This window comes from Pelobates fuscus, chromosome 12, assembly GCF_036172605.1.
Source record: "Pelobates fuscus isolate aPelFus1 chromosome 12, aPelFus1.pri, whole genome shotgun sequence".
NCBI classification, from domain to species: domain Eukaryota; kingdom Metazoa; phylum Chordata; class Amphibia; order Anura; family Pelobatidae; genus Pelobates; species Pelobates fuscus.
This window is the reverse complement of record NC_086328.1, coordinates 115,132,477-115,152,871: the sequence shown is the minus strand read 5'-3', so window position 1 is coordinate 115,152,871 and position 20,395 is coordinate 115,132,477. Positions and strand designations below refer to the sequence as shown.

The following is a 20,395-nucleotide window of genomic DNA, read 5'->3' as shown; positions in this document are numbered from 1 at the left end:
CAATTTATTTCATATTAAAGGCCCTGTGAAACAGGATGTTTATTGTCCTTACAACGCAGTATTGATGGTGTTAACAAAGGAGGGCCTGTCCTAATTCATCTTTAACGAAAGCAGCCTCAGAACTGCGCACCTACTCGATAATTCCCATCAACACCAAACAGGTGTATTCTATATCCAGGATACCTTCAGGCTATTGGCAATGACTAGTGCCAAAATGGGCGCTCATACTGTTAAATGTCAACATGCGATTCAATATTTTCAAGCAAATGAAATCCTTATTTTTCTCCCTCTAATTACCTCTCTTTTCATTTTAATTAAATGAGTGATGTGCTCAAGCCTACGACCGTCATTTTTCCAGATGAATGCACGTATTCATTTCTAGACGTCACGGTGTCTGAGATTATCTTTTAATTCATAAACAAGGATTGCGAAATGAAATTGCTACTCATGCAACAGTTAAAGAGCTTTTTACAGAATCTTTGAGATCCTATAGACTGTAAGCTAATCTAAATCTAAACAGGATATACAAATAGTGAAATAAGGGCCTGAACCCAAACTCTCTCTTCATGGGGCATGTCTACAGGATCTCTGAAATTCTACGAAGAAAACTTGGCCCACATTTTGTTGCTCACTTACCTTCTCAAATAAGATTAAAGGGACGCTATAGTCACCAAAAACAACTTTAGATAAATGAAGCAGTTTTTGTGAATAGACCATGCCACTGCCAGGGTCTAACAAGCGTAAACAGAGTGATTTAACTCCTAAATGGCAGAGTACTGAGCAGCGAGGCTGCAGGGGCGTGACCTGTACACCATAACTGATCATTAAAGTTGTTTTAGTGACTATAGTGTCCCTTTAAATATATCTGTGAATTTTTTTGTGGTATTATTTATTGCTTTTATTATGATTTAGATAGAGCCAACATATTCTGCAGTGCTGTGTAACAGTTAAATGGCATTTACAGGTAAACTTGACAAATACATATGTACTTAGGATCAGGAATTGACATGATATACAGGAATGTCTTAAAGGATGGGTGGTTAGGTTATAGTTGATGGGACTTCCCATAAGAATGGGCAGTTTGGAATAAGTCCTCTAAGTAAGGTGGAAGGTTTTAATGGGAGCAGGGGATAAACGAGATGGTTTATACTCTGTGGTTAAGATGAGTAATTTTTTGATGATTAGCAAGGAGAAGTAGATAGGGGTATAGTTACAGAGATTTTGGTGGGGCATGCTATGAGTTAAAATATGCAAGGATGAATACATGCTTTAAAAAACAGGCTCTGTGTGTGAAATGCATGTGTTTCCAGTATATATGAGCATTAATAGCTTATGATTCCCATGTCTACAGAAGGGAATCACTAGCACATAACGGAAAATGGGAGCGAGCTGGGAAAACCCTCCATCAATGAGTAGGATTATGTCGGATGTCACTAGTAAAGTCCCTGTTGCCTAGTAACCATGGAACGATAGGGTGATCATACTGTATCCCGAGTGTGCTTCTATAAACAGAGAGGAATCGTCATTCTATTAATGTCTGATCTTCCATTAACCTGCCCACTGCTGCCTTCTATTTATAGTCTAAGACCCCAGGTCAGCATGCGGGGGTCACGTTCTGCCACGTGGAGAAACAAGCTACTGTAATCAGACCCCATATTTGAACTATGCAATCATTAATTAACATCATCACCGTCCACATGATCTATATATGCTGTACAACCTCGTAATCCCATATCATTTAAGGAACACTCTGGGCACTATAACAACTTAATCTAAATGAAGTGGTTAGGGTGCCAGGAGGTCCTGGGCAAGGTGTTACCTTAAAAGGTTAACAAATTACAAACAGTTTAACTTCAAATAACTGAAGATGATGCCTATTGCTCGTCCTTCTGGCTTTTAGAGATGATTCGAGGGTTTAATGAGGAAACATTGGACTGGGTGCTGGGTTTATTTTTATTTTTTTTAATTAAGTGCTTTTCAAAAGTTTTGTGATACTATGAGATTGTGCATAACACTGTGATAAACACTGAGAAAACAGGAATACGAACAAGTCATTTTCAAAGCTATTCACCAAAGTGCTGATGGTCAGAAATTCAAAGTGAATTTCAAATTTAAGGCCAAAGTAGTCTAACTGGAAGCATGGCTGGCTTGGAGAATTATTTCTGGTTTGGCTCCTTCAGCCTTAAATTTGAAACTCACTTTTACATTCCTGGTATTTATCACTTTAGTGAATAAGCCTGTTTTTTTTTTTGTTTGTTTGTTTTGTTTTTAAACCAATTCGTTAGTTTTATGTCATTCCATAGAATTGAAAACTGTAATGAAGATCCAAAAAAATGTCAGACGGATCCAGAAAAACATCTTGCTCAAAGATTCAATCAACTAAAAATGTCCAATCTGAACTCGAAGCTCCTTAACATTTTCTGTTTTTGCTTTATACTTCATGATTCCAGTTTGTTTTGTGCTTTGTGCTTTTTGCCTTTCGACAATTTAAAATAAATAAATAAATAAATAACTGAGACTTGCTGCAAGACCATTTCAACTAAACTTCTCACGGTAAAAGAATGCACTTTGGTGCCAGATGGCACTGACACAGGCTTAGCACGCAGTTCCTTGCTTAAAGGGACACTATAACTTATTTAGTTTAATGGAGCAGTTTTGGTGTATAGACCCTGACCCTGCAGTCTCACTGCTAAATTCTCAGCCATTTAGGAGTTAAATAATTTTGTTTATGCATCCATAACCTCACTCCATGTGATTTGCACAGGCTTCCTAAACACTTCCTGTAAATTGAGATCTAATGTTTGAACTTTCTTTATTGCACAGTCTGTTTAATTTAGAATTTCTGATCTCCTGCTCTGTTAATGGCCTTCTTTTGACTCTAAATGGCCGACTAGAGCCTACAGGAGCCTGCTTTGTGTGATTAAAGTTCAATTTATAGAGCAGGACATTAAAACTTATACATTTTTCTGGTCTTAAATGCTGTGTGTTTTCAGTGCTTCTCGTTGAGAAGTATTGGACTCTTTTAGGATTATTTATTAAAGTGAAAATTCTAAGTAAATCTCAATTTTAAGGTCAAAACCGCTGAACTGGAAAATTTCTCTAAGTCAGCTATGCTTTCAGTTTGGCTACTTTGGCTTTAATTTGAAATTCACTTTGAATTCTCCCTTTAGTAAATAACCCTGTGTGTTTCTCCATGAGAAGTACTGGATTGGGAGATCTAATTGAGCAAAGGACGTTTGGATTCATAACTTCATGGTAGTGAGATCAGGCTGCTGTGAGAAGTCTCTTCCGGCAGACTTTTACAGGTAAGTTTACCGGGATATTATAGTGTAAGAAATACAAACCTGTATTCCTAACACTATAATTCCCTCTGCCTCCACCCTCCCTTGTGGTCCCCATCCCCGACCAATAAAAGGTTAACATCCTTTGACATCATCTGACGCATTACGCCCTACTCATAGGAAAGCATTGGATCAATGGTTTCCTACTGTGAGCAGTGTTTGTGTGTTTGAATGCATGCATGTTTTTGCATGGAGTATGTGGGTGCATGTATGGATGTATTTGTACTGCTACCATTGGAATGCAGTGGTGTATTTGTGTGAAGTGTTTGCGTTTAAATGCAGGGGTGTGCTCGTATGTAGCGTTCATTTTTAAATGTGGGTGTACATTTGTGCACAGTATTGGTGTGTGAATGGAAGGGTGTGTTTGCATGTAGAGTTGGTGTCTGTATGTGGCAGTGTATGTGCATGTTTCCAAGCAATCAAACATACTTATACAGACGTACATACAAATTAACACATACACAGATATAAACAGACACAAATTCAGATATACACTGAAACATACACACACAGAGATAAATACCTTGACACAGATACATTACACACACTAACACATACACACACCGTGACACACAGATACACACCATGACACATACACACACCATGACACACAGATACACACACTGACACATACACACACCATGACACACAGATACACACACTGACACATACACACACCATGACACACAGATACACACACTGACACATACACACACCATGACACACAGATACACACTGACACATACACACTTACTTACACTTACATGTCATAATGTTTATGTTTGCAGCCACCCTGTTAGCATACCTTTTATGTGCAGGAGGGTGGCTGCTTGGGACTCTGCTGCTGGCTCGCTCCTTCCTTCTCCCCACTTTTGTGCCTCCCCTCAGTCACGCGCAGGCTCTTCACTATTAGCTGGGAGGAAGTGATCTGTACTCACTTCCTCCCGGCATCACCAATCATACAGGGGCCTGCTCACGCTATTAAAGGGCCGGGACACCCAACCGGGTTCCTGTTCAGCTGCACCAGGGATTTTTCCGCCATTGACACTGTACCCAGACCACATCCATGAGCTGAAATAATATGGATGTCTTTAGTTTTCCTTTAATCGTTGTTTGTTTTTGTTTTTGTTTTTTCAAAAGGGATGACTAAACTGAATTAAAGAAAATAACAGATCTTTATGAATCATAATATTCATATATATATATATATATATAAAATAAAAAAACAAATTGGTGTTATTAAAAAATATATATTAATTTAGAAACCATGAAAGTAGAGATAAAAAAGTTAAATCCTTCCTCTCCTGCACCCAAATGCAAGTCAGCTTCATGTGTTTACAAACAGTCCCCCTCCGTCCGCTGCGTAGGGCAAAATTTGACATGGAACTACTGGTCCATGGAACGTCCTGACCCGTGAATCGGCTGTCAAAAACTAAGAGGATCAGATCAATAGAAACAACAGGTGCGACTTGTCTGCCCAGAGCCAGCTGCACTATATATTACCGGCTTAACCCCTCGTATTCTAGCATTAGTGTATTAGTGGGCCAAAGCCACCTTCATTTAATGGACACATATTGCTTCTGAATGTTGCATGTCTGTACATGAAAAGTAATGCCCTGCAGTATGTAGAATTCATATGCTGCTGCAGTGATATTTAATCACTGTTGCTCTTTCTGGATTTGTCATCCTGACAGACAGCACTATTCATGTACCATCCTGCTACATGTGGCAGTGATATGTGTCCAGGAAAATACTGCCAAGGGTATTTACTAACGTGAGAATAGCCAGGAAATTTCAGAATTGAGGCCACTTTGGGTCTGGAGGTGGGTGGCACAGAAGGTGTGCAGCAATGAGGGTTCCTTGCCTGAGAAGGTGGAGGGGCATTCTCCCTGGCCAACCCCACTCAGGGTAGACAATACACGGAGTGCTGCTAACACGTTCTCAGCATGTTAGTGTATGAAAAGTGATGCCCTTCCCCATGCACTTCGAGTCATGTCCTGCTTTCTGAAATCTACTCAGCACATCCATTTAATAGCTGAACAGCTGGGCAAATTTAAGATACTTAAAGGGACACTTTACTGCTCAAAAAGATAAAAAAAAATCACTGTTTAGTAGACCCCCCCCCCCAAAAAAAAACATGCATTTATCTAATAATGCATTTTTCATTGGAGGGATATATAAAAATATCTTACAATAGTTGCCGCTCTCTTGTCTGCAGCCTTTGCAAGCACTCCCCTTCTAGCCCAGCCCAGTCGTTATTTTTCTGTCCAATCACGGTCTTCCCAATGCAGCTCAATGAGAAGTCTTTGCAAGGCAGGTGCTTTGGGCAATTGCTGACTCTTGAGTTTAGCTCCACTGAGCTAACCAAATCAGGAAGCAACAGGATCAGATGTCTGATGGACTGATAGGGGGTACAACCGGGTTAATTATTGAAGTGCCAATTATTTTTAAATAAGTGCACTTTTTGTAAAGTAAAAAAAAAAGAGGACACACTCTTCATACATGAAGCATTTTGGCAAGCTAAACTACTTTATGCATGTTGGGTGGTCCCTCCAGAGGTTAAATTATCCACAAATTAAATTAACACGACATAAAATCAAAAGGATTTACATAACCACGTTAGGGTTAAATATTAGCAATGTATTTGATATTTGCGTTATCAAAGCATTTGTGCTCTCAGCGCCACCTTGAATTAAGAGGGAGCTCCCATTTTGATATATTTAAAAGCCGATTTGTTATGATGGAGTAATCCTGGTATTGGTCATTAACGGGTTAAATAAATAAGATGTTGCACTGTACATTAAAGTCAGCATTAAAAGAATAGTGATATTTAAATAGAAATCTATGATCCCAGAAGTAATATTTTTTTTATGAAACAGTCTGAACTGGTTAAAAAAAAAATAAAGAAATACAAGTATTTTTTTCCCCTTGGCTCTACCCGGTCAGCGGTTTGATATATCACTTAACATAATAATCCTTTTATTTTCCATAGATCTCTTCTGTTCCAGTAATATACACAGACATTTTCTGGACCCAAAACTGCCACATTTTATCTTTTCGCCAAAGCCAAAAGTCTGTTTTCTATTCTGCTATGTTTGACAAGATCCAGACACGGATATTTCTCCAGCACAAACTGAGTCTCACATCCAACCAACGTGCTTATGGGGTAAGGAGGATATAAACATGCTCCATGCAGAAACGTGTGCAGTAGCGCAGGTCGTAAGGCAGTATACTTACAGGGGAGCTCTCATTAAAAGTTGTCTTTGGATATGTTATAACTTATAACATATATTAATGTCTTTTGCTTTGCAAAGCTGTAATGCTCATAGCCCTTTAGTGTAAAAGATATTGATTTGTTTGGTTAAAAGAAAACTTCGAGCACCATAATCACTACCCGACTACAGTCCCGATAATTATTACACCAAAGACTTATAGACATTAGTAAGATATTATATGCGGCTGTCAAAAGTACATTTTTATTATGATTTCTATTCAAGGGCTACATTGTGTACAGCCAGAGTGTTAATGAGTAGTTCAAAGTCATGTCAACAGAAGATATGGCGAACAAAATTGGGGTGTAATATGATAGAGATGTCAGTAAAGGATTATCGGAAATAAACATAGAGAACGGCAGCTGTTGAACGTAACATGACCACACAGGGGAGAAATTAACCTGTGCCAATGTTTGGCATTTGTCCTAAAATTTCACATTTCAAATGACACTTTTTGGCATCTGTTGCTGAACGGTGTAACCAAGATTGTTCTGTACGTTTTAGATCAGTTTCTGACCTATCTTTAGCCACTCGTGTAATATGAAATAAGTGTAGCATTTTAATTACACAAAGAGAAAGTTAAATTTTACACACAGCATGTTACTGTGGAGCTCTGTGTTATTGGTGTGGAGCTCTGGGATACAGACCAGTCATACACACTGCACATTCTTGTGAATTTTGTTTGTTGTGGAGCTCTGTTATACTCACATGCACACTGCACACAGGGGCGGATCCAGAACCTAATCTTAGGAGGTGCACTGGTAGATTATTTAAAGAAACAATAACCCCTACACCTATCTATAGTGGTTATGGTGCAAGGAGTGCTGTGGTGCCCACCCAGGGTAAATAGTCAAACTGTTTAAGAAAAGTTTGACAACTCACCTGGGTCTGCTGGGATAGGAGCTGTAGTAGGGGATAGGGGCAGTATTGTGTGTGTGAGGGGTGCATTGTGTGTGAGGGGTGACTTTGTGTGTGTGTGTGTGGGGGGGGCAGTGTGTGTTTAAGGGAGTGCACTGTGTGTGGGATGCAGTGTGTGTGTATGGGGGAAATATGTGTGAGGGGGCAGTTTGTGTGAGGTAGTAGTGAGGTCATAATGGGGAAGAGTGTGCTTGTGTATGGGATGCAGTGTGTGTGTGTATGGGGAGGCAGTGTGTGTGTTTGGGGGTGCAATGTGTGTGTGTGAGTGGTGCAGTGTGTATGAGGGGTGCAGTGAGTGTGTGTCTGTGAGGGGTGCAATGTGCGTGTGTGAGGGTGGCAGTGTGTGTATGGGGCAGTGTGTGTGTATGGGAGCAGTGTGTTGCTTGGTCTGTTGGGGTAGGGGGACATATTAATAAATATATATTTGCCTTTTTAATTAAAATAAATAACTTTAACTTGATATCCTCCCTTCTTACCTTTGCCTGGGAGGGGATTACGTACAGGGCAATCCCTTGTGGTCCTAGTGGGGAGTGAACTCCAAGTTTGTGAGAGGAGGAACCAGCGGAGCTGCAGACTTCAGATTGTGTGTGTGTGTGTAAGGGGTGCAGTGTGTGTGTATGGGGGGGGGGGGGTCTAGTGTGTGTTTATGAGGGTGCAGTGTGTGTGTATGGGGGCAGTGTGTGTGAAGAAGTAGTGAGTGTGTGATGGGGACGAGTGTGTGGGGGGGTGCAGTGTGCGTGTGTATGGGGGTGCAGTGTGTGTATGGGAAGGCCGTGTGTGTATGGGGTGCAGTGTGTGTGTGTGAGGGGTGCAGTGTGTATGGGGAGGCGGTGTGTGTGTATGGGGTGCAGTGTGTATGAGGGGTGTAGTGCGTATGTTTATGGGAGTACAGTGTTTGTGTGTCTGTGAGGGGTACAGTGAGTGTGTGAGGATGGCAGTGTGTTGTGTATGGGGCAGTGTGTGTATGGGGGGACAGATATTGCTTGGTCTGTTGGAATAGGGGGACATTAATAAATATATATCTGCTTTTTTAATTTAAATAAATTACTTTAACCTCCCTTCTTACCTTTGCCTGGGAGGGGGTACTGGGCAATCCCTGGTGGTCCTAGTGGGGAGTGAAGTCTAGCCTGCAGCTCCTGACCACAGAAACGCTCCGAGCACGCGAGAGGTGGACCCGGCGGAGCTGCAGACCTGAGCTCCCCCTGGTCCTTTCTTCCTCCCCTGCCGCATCTCAGTGCCAGCAGTCCGGTGAGGGAGATCTCTGATCTTCCCTCCAGTCCGTGAAGGCACACGGCAGGGGAGATCAAGGGAGAATGAGAGCCTCTGCACTTTATTTGGGGGGGGGCAATTGCCCAGTTGCCCCCACCCCGGATCCCCCACTGACTGCACATTACGGTTAGTTTTTTTTGCTTTAGAACTCTGTGATACATTCATACACACTGCATTTACAGTGAGTTTTATTGCTGCGGAGCTCTAATTTACGCATACCTTATATCAATGTTTATGAGTTGTATTACTGTGGAGCTCTGTGATATATTGCACAGTGAATGTTGTGCCAAGCATGCTGGATTTTGTGACCTCTCTATATTTACGTGCAATGTTGTCTGTTACACAATGCACACCCCATTTGGTATAAACAACGCGGTTAGATTTGCTATGAATGAATGAGCCCCCGGCTCCCGGCTGTGCCTGACACAATTTCGAATCAGAAAGAGGATGTTGTTCATGTAAAGAAGCCTCTGTGGGCATCAATCACTATGTAAACATCTGCCGCTAGCACACTGCATGCATTGTATTAGCAGAGGTTACCCCCACCCTGAGACTAGCAACAAGCCAAGCGAATCTGACATCGGTTCCAGATAACACGAAGACTCCAAGCATGCTTTATTTTAGCAGTACAACTCATATCACACCTATCTCAAGCAGAAAAAGTCATCACCTATTATTCTCAGACAGCCAACAGTTACAGACTGGAATGCCCCCTATTTACCTTTTACCAGTTCTAAAGGGCCCAGCTTTCATTAACACACACAGCACATCCAGCCACATACACTAACAATTGAAAATATTCAACCCCCTGAGCAGAATCCTTTACAACAGCACAAATCTGCAATTCAAGTGTTGTCTCAAGCACACCTGGTGCAACTAATCAAGGGATTCATTACATGCATCAAGTGTGCTTCAGTTAGAACACTTGGAATACCTGAACTGGCTAGGGGTTTGTTGAGTGTCACTTTTGACTGCATGTCAGAAATATGGCTAAGTCAACAGAATGGTCCACAAAGTTAAGATAAGAGATCATCGCCCTTCAAAAACAAGGAAATGGATACAAAAAGATATCAAAGGCACTACATATTCCTTCAGATACCATCGGAAGCATAGTTTGCAAGTTTAAGGAACAGTGGTTACACTGCCTGGATGGTTCAGAAAAGGAAGCTCTCAATGGCTGCAACTAGATTTCTGAGAAGGCAGGTTGTGAAAAACCCTCGAGTGACTGCTAAAGACCTGCAGCAAGACTTGGTGGCAACAGGCACTGAGGTTCCAGTTAGCACAGTAAGTAAGGCGCGTACTAAAAAAAAAAATTACTTTTACTGGAAAATAAGGATAAAATAATCAAATGTATGGGGAAAAAAATCCAAACACTTACGTACATGTGAGAATTGTGTCCCCTGTCCAGAACACTTTAAGTATATCCATTTATCTGATTTGTTCTATTCCAGTAAGTGCAAAGGCGCGATTAAGCAAAACCAATACACAGTAGCAACAAATCACTCTAATCTTCTAAACGTAATCATTGTCAGATTGCTGAACCAGAATTTATGGCTGTTTGAAGACTTTTACTAAAAATGGAATATAAAAAAGTCCAAGGTCATCCCCAGTTCAACCAGAGCAGCTTTGGATCCTGGGAATACAAAAAATCATCACAAGCATATTTACTAGAACAAGTGATCCGGTTTTAGTGGGATATAACTTGGGGACACGTGTTCTCCATTACAGCCTCTGTGGGAGTCATCAAAACACCTTTCTGTATCCAGGTCATGAGATCCGAACACAAGAGACGCACAACCCGTAGTAACACCAATGCTTCATATATGCTTTTACTGGATACATTTTATATATCAGAGAATAAGCAAAAGAAAAAGCAAACATCAGGATGAAATGATCAAGCTGGGAATACCTGTATAATCGAATTGGAGATTCATTTTCACAATTTTATTACTCCGGCCGAATAACTGCAATTACTTTGAGAATTCTCCGCCATTCCTTAATCTTTCAATCAGAACCCATCGTCCCAAGAATTATTTGGAAAAGCTAAAATATCAAATGTGAATCTAGCCTCAGTGATGGTGATGGTGATGTTTGTCAGGTCGCATGACTAGTGTGCTTCCTACACTCCCCCCCTTTCCTCACTACTTCGAAAGACGAGAGGCATCACTTTCTTATATCCAAAATCATACACACACACACACACACACACACACACACACACATATATATATATGTATACAGAAATAAAGAAATACAAATACGCACAATGAACACAAATCATTGATGAGTTGTGTATATTTAATAATTTAACACATAAGACAATTGATAATTTATAATTTAATATTATTTCAGGGGAGTTTGTTTCATGCCATTTCTAATTCTTCCTGCTTTAGAAATCATGTTAGTTTATGTGTATCTTCTTAATGTGGTTTCCTAACAGGCTTCCCATACTGGTCCTGTTCCTGTCGTCTGTTTTTTTATTTTCTAGATATTTTCAAGCTTCAGTTATATTAAGATTGTTTTGGAACGAAAGCACATAGCAACGCCTGAATGCGAACATCATTTCCGGCACTGCTGCACATTGCACTTGTAAGTAGAGCGCATGCATCACTTCCGGTTTTCGATACATACCCGAACGTGGGCGCAAATGACTGAAATAAGAGAGAAGGATGAAATTCTGCTGAGATGGATCATTATACAGTTGAGATGAAAGACTATCCAGGTGATTGGAGTCCAGCAAAGATCTACACGCCCCCTGGAGGACCAATGAAGAAGAGGGAGGGTGTATTTAAAGTGGTACTTGGTAGGATAGGGTATGGCTGCTTCTTTTGTTTTGTGTTTTTAAAAAATATTATTGTTTATAAAGTTTGATTACATCCCTGAGGAAGTCCCTTGCAAGGAAAGAAACGCGTAGGACCTGTTTGTATATATATATTTTATTTAATTTTAGATATTTTACTAACTCCTGCTGGAGTTTGTGTGATCCTTGCTGTGTTCCATTGCTATACCTGGGAAGTGGAGAGGGGGTCTACATTTGTCCCCCCACAATTCAGAGGAGGCACCCTCGAGGCTGTTTGATATTTTCCATCTTGTGAGTTTTCACTTTTTAAAGCGCACAATACTGTTTGTAACTGTATTACACTGTGTTGTGTTTCATTCTGATATAGTAGTAGCCGATTCCCCAGATTTTTTGTGGCATACATATATCTAACCCATCTCAAGCTGTTAAACGTCTTAACACTAAACGCCCGATGTTATCAAACTCTGACATTAACCCCCTTTACTGTAACCACTTCTAACATTATCTTTAACCTTACATACAATTACACCGCTGCACACACTCACTGTACTCACAAATTCAAATACAATACATTACAAGCATAACAGAAATATGCACATTTATTCATATGTAGTTGTCAAATATATATATTCTCATAGGCCAGCAATGTTCAGTTAATAAATTAATTATGGTTGGGGAGCAGGGGATGTATTAGAATTTTGTGTCTAAAGGCACCAGATATGTAAGTCTGTCCCTGGTTGATTGTTAGCTTAGTTGGTGCAGTTCAGTTTTCAGCTCACAATTATGGTTATATATTAAAGTGTGAGTTAGTTATCGAGAATTCAAAGTGGTTTTCAAACTTCAGGATGCGTTGGCTGAAAAATCCAAAAACAAATCATCTATATTTTTATTTGGCTATTTTTTCCTAAAATGTGAAAATGTTAAATTCACTTTGAATTTTAGACAAACTACATATTAGTGAGTAAACTCCTTATGAGTGATATGAAAGTATGGACCAGTTAATCTCGGGAATAAATCACGTGCTATATTATCCTGTGCTCATATCCAGAACAGATAAAAATTGAAACTTTTTGCAATTTAGAGTTAACCATGTAAAGTTCTGTGAGCAGAACTGGCACTGTGCAATAGCAAGATTTTTTTATTGACGTACAAATTCAATTTTCCCACAAATCTTATTTGAGGTTACATGTTTGTGGTCAGTTAGTTGTTTATTTTTAATGCAATTCTGTTTATTACAACGAGTAATCAAAAATAAGTTTGTTCAGAAATAGCTATAACCAAAGCTTGTAAATATTATTATTGTTTATAGTTATATTGTATCATTTGTGACCCAGTGTCCCCTTTTGCTGAATATTGGTTAAAATAACATTTTTGTTATTTTTCAAATTTTTAGAGAAAATCTGAGCTGAACTGGACTGTCGACTGTTTGGGAATTCCGGATAGAGGTTGATTTCTTCTCTATTTTATATATATCCTTTTCTTCATTCTCTCCCTTGGTTTTAACCCTGTATCCTTTCATAAACCTCATTTTATTCATTCCTCTCAATATAGTTAGTGAAGGTGAATGCTCTGTTCAATTTGACTATTTTGGTATACAATTTAAAATTCACTTGGAATTTCTTTGAAATCCTGGCAATTCTCACAATTACCCAGCCAGTTTCGCGGTTATAGGATTACTAACAAAAGTGTGAATTTGACAGAGAGTTTCACATTTTAAGTCAAATTAGCCAAATATGAAACATCGCATGCATTGAGAATTTTCCTAATTTTATACTTTGGCATAATATTTGAATTTCACTTTGAATTTACTTTGGATTCCCAATTAAGGGGACACTCCAGTGCCAGGAAAACAAACCGTTTCCTGGCATTGCAGGTACCCTCTTCCTCCCACCACCCATCCCATGTTGCTGAAGGGGTGAAATCCCCTTCAGTGACTTACCTGAGACCAGCGCCTATGTCATCCGGCGGGGGAGACCGATCGCGCATGCGAGGCCGCCGGTGGGGGAGACCTAATGCGCATGCGCGCATTAGACCACTCCATAGGAAAGCATTGAAAATGCTTTCAATGCTTTCCTATGGGGAATTGAGCGACGCTGGAGGTCCTCACATAGCGTGAGGACGTCCAGCGACACTCTAGCACAGTGCTAGAACCTGTGCTAGAAAACAGGAAGTGCCCTCTAGTGGCTGTCTAGTGGCGGTCTCTCCTTGTAACATGGGAAGCACACAAGTGTGTAATATGAGGCCATTTCATAGCAAAGAGCTCTGCATTTAAATAGGCCAAATCAGCTCAGATTGAATCCCTGATAGACAAAAATTTGAGATACTGAGTCGATTCATAACCCAGCTAAGGAGTTACCTATCTTGCTGTTGAATGTGGCCTATCGCAGGGCACATATGGCTTCCAAGACCTTTTTTCATGTCAATAGCTATGAATGTGGAGCCTTATATAAGAAACATTCCTCAAATTATATTGCCAAGAAACAAGATGATCAAAATTTAATCCATTACCTTCCTACGTACTCCTGCCTCTATTTTTTTTTCCAGAGATGGCTTCTGGGTTGGGGTTGAAGTCACCTAGCTTAGAGGTCCAAGATTACTTAGCTAAGCACAAACGCCGGCAGTTTGGAGGGGAGATGCTAACAGCTTGAGGAGCCCATATTAGAGGAGGAGTTGGCACTTGCAGTCAAACTTACGAAGGCAGGCTAAAGTCCTAGACCAGATAGCCACCCATCCAATTTTATGGGCACTTTGCTCAAATATTGTACCCTCTACTTTGTAAAGGCTTTGTAAAGGCCATATTCCCACTCAGACACTTGCTTCTAATATTTCTGTCTTCCCAAAGGAGGGCAAGGTCGTGGAGTAGTGCGCCAGCTACAAACCCATATCACTTCTCAATTATGACCTCAAATTATTTGTAAAAATATTGGTCATGAGACTACAGAAATGTATCACTGACCTAGACTAGGTCGGATTCATCCCCTGCAGAGAAGCATGATACGGGCATGATCCCTTTTACATCATGCTAGAATGAGCGCATCATTCTCCCCTTGTCTACTGATGCAGAGAAGGTCTTCAAATTTATTTTTGCAACATTGACGCACATGGGTCTGGATCTAAGATGTGCACATGGATACAAGCACTGAACAAGGGTCACATGGCACATGTTTGTATTACTGGAGCTTTCACAGGCCCTTTCCCAATTAAGAATGGCACACGTCATGGTTGTTCCCTGTCTCCACTGCTCTTCATCCTTGCCCTTTATCGCTTCCTCCCCAATGTTGTCAGTATTCTGCATAGACCTAGCAAAATGGTCTCTGCCTCACCTCCCAGACTTCTGTATCTTTTTCAGATGCTGCGTATAATAATAGCAATACTAATAATAACAACAAAGTATTTAACCAGGAAAGGCACATTCAGATTACTCTGGTTTTCAAGTACTTTTATCTACCTCGGAAGGATGAAGGGCTGAGTCAACCCTGCCGGGATTCGACCCAAGGGTTGAACAGATTCTACTGATGATGCATTAGCCCACTGAGCTATCTCACCAGCTATAGTGATACCTACTGCCTTTTTTCCCTCATTAAGATCACTACTCCTTAACTATATATGAAAAAGGAAAAACCTAGACAAACTTTTTCCCTACTGGCCCTTCTGAAGTCCAGGGGATGTCTGGTGGTACCAGACTTGAAGTTGTATTATCAGGCTTGCCACCTTTTGAAGGTAGTTGAAAGGCCAACAGAAGGGACAGGTGCCCACTGGAAGAAGAAGTGGTCCAGGTATGCAGACGTTTAGAGGCTGTTTTGTGGTTAGATAAACCAGTTGGCAGGTGACTGGCCTTCATCAGCCCTTTTAAAAGGGCAACATTATTTGTTTGACACTCCCTGGCACAGCCGCTGAGCCGCTACTCTTATTTCTCCACTGACCCCGTTAGTGTTTAACCCATTCTTTCCCGCTGACCTGGAAACTAAAGCATTTCAGGTGATGTTTTCATAAGTGATCCCCTATGTTCGTCATGTTATGAGATTGGATAGCTGGATCCCGCTGCGGATGCTGGTGCAGGGGTCTGCCCTGACTTATGCAGGAAATTTTGGTTTAATCAGGTTGTTTGCTTATTTGCGGTGTTATCCGCAACGTCCATGACGAGACCTGATGAGCTTTGAGCCAATGTATCTTGAAGCTGACGCTCTGGAGCATGGGACCTGTGTCAAGGTTTTATGTTTACGGAGGAAATCTAGTTCAGTGATTTGTTCAGTGTACCGCTTTTTGGCACAGCTGGACGCGCTGATAAGTTTTCCTCTTACGACAGGGTTATGTGCTGCCCAGAGTGTGGTAGGGGAGGTAACTGAATGTTCATTAGTCTGCAAGTAGTCTTTTTATATCTTTTGAAATGGATTCTACCAGGGTTTTGCCAAGTAAATTAAATATTTCATCCAATAATTGGTCCAGTTTTGTTTGATAAACATGACCCTTTGTCCACTGTGCCAGTATACGTTAATTGTTGTTATTTTGATCTTACTAATAGTGAAGATTATATAACAATTATATATTTTTTTAGTTAAAATATGTTATGCAATTTTATTTTTTTTATACTATCTGTATCCCAGGTGAAGGTAAGGGCTTCCTAATTGTTTGTACTCAATGTTTCTTCTCTTGAACGATACTGTGTTGAGCATATGGCAGACTCGTTGGAAATAATTCTATAAAAAGCTTCTTTGTTTTGTCGGCAGTATTCAGTTGCCATGGAAACACATGTTTTTGTTTGTGTTTCCCAGAGATTCTCCGTAAAATTTCTTTGCCTTATATGTTTATACTTGAGATTAACCCTTTCAGTCTACACGCAGAGCCTGAGAACATAGTGGTACTCACAGCAAACCGCACGTTGTGTAAAAAGAAGAAAACAAAAAAAAGATTTGAAAAATTAAAAACGCTATAGTGTCACAAAAAGAAAAAGAAAATGATGTGTGTGTCTTAGATGGCCCAACAATGATGTCCCTTGACCCGTACCTCCCAAGTGTCCCTCTTTAGGATGGACAGTCGCTATTTTGGGTCCAAGTCTCTCTGTTCCTCTTTTCTATTCTAATGCCCCTCTTTTCTAGGAGCTCCATATTGTTGGTGTGTCTGAGTGTATTACAGAGCTCCTCGGCAATGATATTCCCAGTAATGTGTCTTTAAACTACAATAAAATATGTTTCGAATTTGGTCTGTGTAAATAAGATACATCTTTCTTGTTCTAAATCACATCTTAATTGCATAAAATGTATTAAACAGCCACACTCCTACTCACACTCCTATAATTACAGTATCCCTCTTTGTCCATTTGAAATGTTGCAAAGTATATTATCACATATTGTTTTTGTGCAGATTTTAATTTTATTTATTGTGTCGCTATGAACTTTGCAAATCATAGATCGCACTGTTCTTGGCCAGAGTGGATTATGTAACTTTTTAAAACATCGGTGTATTAGAACAATGTGAAACTTGGCACCGGCTCTGTAATGCTGGCTCTGTCTCCACAGCCTATAAAAAGGGCACCCATTGCAAACAAAATTCATATACAATAAACAAATTTCATTTGCAGTTGGTTAAATCTTGTATACATTATTCAAGGCTATGGTAACATTCCCAGGGTACCGTGCATACTCTAGTCCTGTGGCGAAGTGGTTCATTAGGGTAATTGAGTTATGTCCAATCAATCACCAAATCCTGCCGCTTCCATCTCAAAAACATTGCGCACATCCGACCTTATTTAACGCATGATATGGCAAAGGTGCTTGTCCATGCCACTGTCCTCTCTCGCCTTGACTACTGTAATCTGCTTCTCAGTGGTCTTACGTGTTCCCAACTTGCCCCAATACAGTCTATAATGAATGCGTCGGCAAGGCTCATCCTCCTGTCTGCCTGCACTTCCCACCCCACCCCCTTTGTCCGTCCCTACATTGGCTTCCCGTAAGATATAGGACTCCATTTAAGATCCTGATACTTGCTTACAAATCTCTACACATAGCTGCTCCGACCTACTTATCCTCACTAATACACAAATATGTCCCATCTAGGTGCCTACGCTCTGCCGGAGACCTACGTCTAACCTCTGTTCGTACTCCTACTTCTGATGCCCACCTTAAAGACTTCTCTAGGGCAGCACGATTCCTATGGAATCATGTTATGCACGATGACACAAATTGTGACACTTAAAAGGATATATATTGGGGGCGGGGCCGGGCCGCCGAGCTGAGTGGCAGCCATCCATGCCAGCTCCGTCTCTGAGATGCTTAAACACACCAAAATCCCACCTGGAGCAGGGGAGAGGCACAGGAGCAAAACGCAGGGACACCTGCTAAGCCACCGCCGCGCAACCGGAGCAAGATGAGCCCATGAGGCCTACACGCACACGGCGACGGCAGGAGCCACAAGACCAGATGGCTGAGGGAGAGAGGGGGAACCGGACCCGGCCCCGCTCCCCCCCCCTTGGGCCGGCGGGGGTGATCCCGGCCCACGAGTAAAATCTCCGGAGACTGGAGGCAGAAGGCCCGCACATTGGGGAGCCCTTTCCCACGTGGAGCCAAGATGGCTGCTATATGCGCACACTACTAGAAGTCATGCGGGGTCACCCTGGCCCTCCGGGAAGACGGATTCCACAGATGGACCCCTCCGGGCAGCAGAATGGTCGGCGTGGAGCCGGCTCTAACCCCTGGATTCGGTGGTGGTCCGGGGAGGCCTGCCCCCAACTCTGTGAGCCCTGTGGAGCCGGGGTGAGCTGGACCCCCGGCGGACCGGTGGCCGGGGAGGCGAACACCGGTGACATGCATGTGACCGGAGAGGGGTGAGGCATAATGGGGCTGGAGCTCCAACGGGGAACTGCAAATGTTGGGGAGGTGCAGGGGACAAGGGGTCCGGGGACTTTTCAGGGGTGGGAGTCTGCCGGACTGCTGATGTCCTTGAGTGCCCACAACACTGCAAAACTCACGGCCGACCGGCCAGAGCAGACCTGGAGTGGAACACTGAGGGGGTTAGTCACACCGGGGGAGCTAGAGGGACCCTGCACTGAATAACCAGCTTGGCAAAAATATGCACCCCGGGCACAAGCCTGCAAGAGGCCACGGCAAAGAGGAGCCCGCACAGCTATACCAGAGGGGGCCATTAACCCCACGCTGGACAATGCTTCCCACCAGGCACTACAAAGCCACATCCAGTGGAGAGACTCACCAGTTATCGTTCCACAGAACTAGATCAGGATACACTCTATTGATCTAGCAATTGGACACTACACCAATCATCAGCTGCTTAAAGAAGGGACTTTTTTTTTCCTCTTATTATTTATTTATTTTTTTTTTATTTTTATTTTTTTTACGGTCTCCTGTATTTTGAATATTTCATTTTAATTGCTTCATACTACTCAGACAGGAAGACAAAAGTATCTGCCAAGTTAAACTATACTTGTAGCATACTCTGCATATGTGGATGCTCTTTTATGCTGCTGTATTTATAGATTGACCGCCTAGACCTGTACTTAAGGACCAGGGGCCTTACCCAGCAAAAAAAAATGAAAAAAAATAAAATAAAATATCTTTAATTTAGCAGTTCAGTCAGAAACACACTGTTTCATTGTTATTTAGTTAAGTAATTTATGCTTCGTCCAAAAAATGACCATGCTATTTACATTACAGAGCCCCCTAGGGCAAACGCGTAATGCCGTATATTACTGTTGACTTGATAGCGAGACGCATGTAATATATAATGCATGTTAGCAAGCTTACATTTTATCTTAGAAATTACGATACCTACTGAGTTATACTTAATAGTACATGCAGACCCCAACAGACACAACAAGAAGCCGAAAACTTCTAACACACGCAAAACACGCTGAGACCTGCTGAGCACAACAACTACACGACAAGGTCCAAACACATATTATATGTTAATGCACAGCAGCCTTAAAACAAAAATGCTACTTGTGATAAAAGTTGGAAATGTTTTTGTATTTTTGGTTAATGCTTAATGTCTGCATCTATATAGCAAGCAAGCTGATTAATTTGCCTCTGCACGGGCGAAAATTTGCATCTACTAACCAGCAAACACACAGCACTCGCACACATCAATTAACACAAAACACTTACTTAACGCTCTATATGCCTTTGATGGATTTAATTTTGCAAAGTCTATGTACGCCTAATATACATCATTGCTCAATAACTCCGACTCATATTTCAATTTTTCCCGCTATAACGTTTATATGTTTTGATATACACGCCTCTGCGTAGGCGTCCACCTGCTTTTGTTTACATGTTCCGCTATACACGCCTTTGCATAGGCGATTATCTGCTTCAACAATACTAAGTTTGACATCCGCATCTCCAGTGTGATGACAATAAAATATTATGAGTATGGTTCAGAAAATAAATAAATAAATAAAATACCATGCAGAACTTGAAAAGTAAAAAAAAAAGCATATATATTGATGCATTGAATGTCCCCAGAAACATTTGCCCATTTTCTTATTTGTAAATATCTTTTCTGGTTTTAGAGCTATACCTGCATCATTTTCTCGAAAAGGGTGAGTGTTGTAGTCGCCTATACTTTCTACATTAGTTTTGTGTGATTCGTTTTTTTTCCCTACTGATTACACATTTTACTTTGCACTAAAGATATTTTGTGTTTTGTATTAGCACCTTTTTTAAAATTCACAGATATATCTTTTTTTGTATTAGTGTAGGGATTTTGTTTGTAGTGTTCTGTCTGTCCATGCACAAATACATGCATACGATTTTCTGTGGCCACCTTTAACCCCTTAAGGACCA

At 41.1% G+C, this 20,395-nt stretch overlaps 1 long non-coding RNA gene across 1 annotated transcript in view; it reads left to right on the top strand.

Moving 5' to 3' along the window:
- The window catches only part of LOC134579381 (uncharacterized), a 38,711-nt gene extending 18,556 nt beyond the window's left edge, over nucleotides 1-20,155 (top strand). Inside the window, exons 2-3 of the long non-coding RNA XR_010086206.1 lie at nucleotides 6,334-6,507; nucleotides 20,122-20,155. This is a non-coding gene — a long non-coding RNA (uncharacterized LOC134579381). The remainder of the gene's footprint in view (nucleotides 1-6,333; nucleotides 6,508-20,121) is intronic.
- Nucleotides 20,156-20,395: the final 240 nt, after the last annotated feature.